The sequence below is a fragment of the Corylus avellana genome, chromosome ca1, assembly GCF_901000735.1.
Source record: "Corylus avellana chromosome ca1, CavTom2PMs-1.0".
In the NCBI taxonomy this organism is placed as follows: Eukaryota; Viridiplantae; Streptophyta; class Magnoliopsida; order Fagales; family Betulaceae; genus Corylus; species Corylus avellana.
Window position 1 is genome coordinate 41,386,905 of NC_081541.1, and position 3,097 is coordinate 41,390,001.

Consider the following 3,097-nt stretch of genomic DNA (forward strand, 5'->3'; position numbering starts at 1 on the left):
CCTATGGCCATGGGGTGGTAATTTGGTCACCCCTTTGACCACCTGATTGGTGTTAATAAAGCACATTAATAGATTTTGCCAATATTTTTAACAAAAAAAAAATTACTAATTTTTTTTTTGTATCTTAAAAAACAATTAATTACTATTTGTCAAAACTTCAAATTACATGGAATAAAAATACATTTTTTAATCTTGCGTTGAAATAACTCTCCATGAGTAAATATAAAGAGGCAGCATGATGTGGTGTTTAGTCTTAATTAATCTTATCTCTTTGGGAGATAGCCAAATGTGACACTCACACGATTTTGGAAGGTCTACAATTTTTAGTTCAGATTTTTTTGGGGAGTGAAAGTAAATGTAAAAGGTCTCTTGTCACGTGAAAAGATCAATCAAAAGGTCACATTCCTCTCATTTATGAGGTGCATGCAAACAAAATAAAGGTTGTTAGAAAACAATATTTAAATTCAAAATTTTTACTTTAATACAATGTTAATATATATATATAACCGTTTAAATAATAATATAATGAACAACACAATAAGAATGACATTTGGATATGTCATAGGATATAGTGCTAATGTACATATCATAAAATTCTAATTGCCGAAAGGAAAATACTACATTTACTAAAATTTCTTTTTAAAAATTGATTTTTAAGTGATCCATCACCATCTCAAGACCAGGCTCCATTAGAATATGCCGTAGGATGCTAAAACAATGTCACAAACTTACAAATGAAAATATTTGGTACTAGATCATAAAGCAAGACTTGATATTACTTGAGAATCAACTTCTTTATAAGTTTCTCCAAAAGCTCTATAAGTTTGCATTCAATGGAGAAGAAGTTACACTCTTTCTTGAGCTTGCATGTCAATTCTTCTTCTCCAACAAGAACCGAATATCCATGGAGAAGAAAGTAAACCATTTCACTGAATTGCAGAGGATATTGTTTTATTGTTCCACAGACCTAAAACCTAATCCAAAGCCTACCAAACAATATTTAAGGTATACAGCAACAAAGTTGTTTGAAGCAGAATTAGAATTTGAAGCAGATTTCTCAAAGACATCCTTACTTGACATAGAACTCTCTAAAGATAAGTGCTTGGAAAGCTACCCCATGCTTCAATCTCTCATGGCTTTTCTCTTGCTTACCATGCTTCAAATCCTTTCCTTGCTCGGAGAGAGTGCAATGTATCTTCAAAGTCCCAGAAGTTGTATGCCTAAACAAAGGGAATGATTCTAGTATGCGTGCTGCTCAGTATTGAGTATCCGGTCTTGGACGGAGGCTGGGCCTGCTCTCGGGCGATGGACCTTTTGTTGGGCCCACCAAATCCTGTTTTATTTGAGAGACTCAACTGGTTTTTTTAGGGGAGAAAGGGGGTTCTAACCATAACAGTTAACCACCATAACTACTAACCGCTTTTGGAAGCGGTTAGTTAAAATCGCTAACTGCCTAGTGGTTAGCGGTTAGTGGTGTTTTCATAAAAACTAACCGCTTGTTAAATATATATATTAATTGTATTTATTTAATATACAATAAAAATATATTGTTTGTATGTTATATAATGTAATATTAAGTTGGGCATGAAGCCAAGATCGCTAACGCATGGGGAGTGAGGTTTTCAATTTGGCTATTGGTCTTGTCCTAGACTCCCACACGGACAATTACAAGTGTTTTCAATTTGCCTTTTGTTTGTCCCACATCGAAAAAAACCTACCACTTCGACCTTCACTCATCCTTATAAAGCACATGTCCTTCCCTAATCCTCTAAATATTGCCTTATTCAAGCACTTAAGTTGGGCTAGCCAATAGCCAAGCTTCGAGTACTTGCCTTGCCTGGCAGGCAGGCGAGCTCGGCTAGCCAGGGAGAACAACAAGCCGAGCCAAGCACAAATTTTTTATTTTTATTTTTTCCTTTAAAAAACTGTTAACCGCTAGTTAACCGTATAGGCACCACCTTTTCATCCCTAATTTCTTCATTTAAATCATGATATCCTTACATTTTTATTTCAATTAACCAATTTATTCTCCTAATTAACAACCCCATTTAATAGAAAAATATATATATATATATATATTATTTCTTCTAATATTAAAATGAACCAAAAAAAACTAATCAAAACGATGGATATGAAAATGGGTGGAGGAGAGATTGATTTTGAGGGTAGGTTCTTGGGGATTGAGGTCCCCTTCGACGCTCGTGTCATACTCATCCAATTGGCTGGATTGAGGTCCCCACGTGCGACACGAGCCAGCAAAGGCGGCTAATGAATTTTCTTTTTTTCTTTTTAATTGTTTTTACGGATAAGGCTGTGATTAATTCGTTTGGTTTTTGAATTTTGGCAATAAAGAGGTGTAAGGGAGAGGCAGAAAGACCGAGTGTTGGAATCAAGAGGAAGAATTCAAGAAAGACCAGCAATAATATCCAAGCTTTTCTTGCAGGCAAAATTTGCAGGTTTCTTTCTTCCTCCTTTCACTTTATTATGTTTAAGTGTTTAAAATTCTTTTACAGGCATGTTAATTATGATAGACACGTCCTAATGTCCACACACATGCATAATATAGAAATTATTCCAAATGTTCAAAATATAGAAGCTATGCAACACAAGTCCAACATTCAAAATAAAATTCTAAAAAAAATTTAAATTCATAAGGAGGGATTTGATAAAAGATTAAACCCAAGATAATTCTACAATGTTTTACCTTATTTTTATTAATACACACTAACACAAGTCACTGAAATGGATTTATTACATAGTCAAAATTTCAATTTACCTTTATATAGGGGAGGTAAAATAATATATTTGTACTTTTGGTTTTCCCAATGATGCTTTTACAATCATGTACTTAATTAGGTATTGCTAAATAAAAACTAATCTATTCAAGCATGTTTGTCATTAGAAATATACCTTATTTTTGAGTGAATAAGAGGTTCTTCAACCATTCTTATCCTTTCTCTTATCAATTACTAAGGTAATAAATAAATAAATTTTGGACCCTAAATTTTACATTTTTACTTTTAAGTTCAAAATTAGATTGAATCTTTATTATATTACCACTGATTGTTGCTTCTTTGTCACTAGGAAAAGAAACATA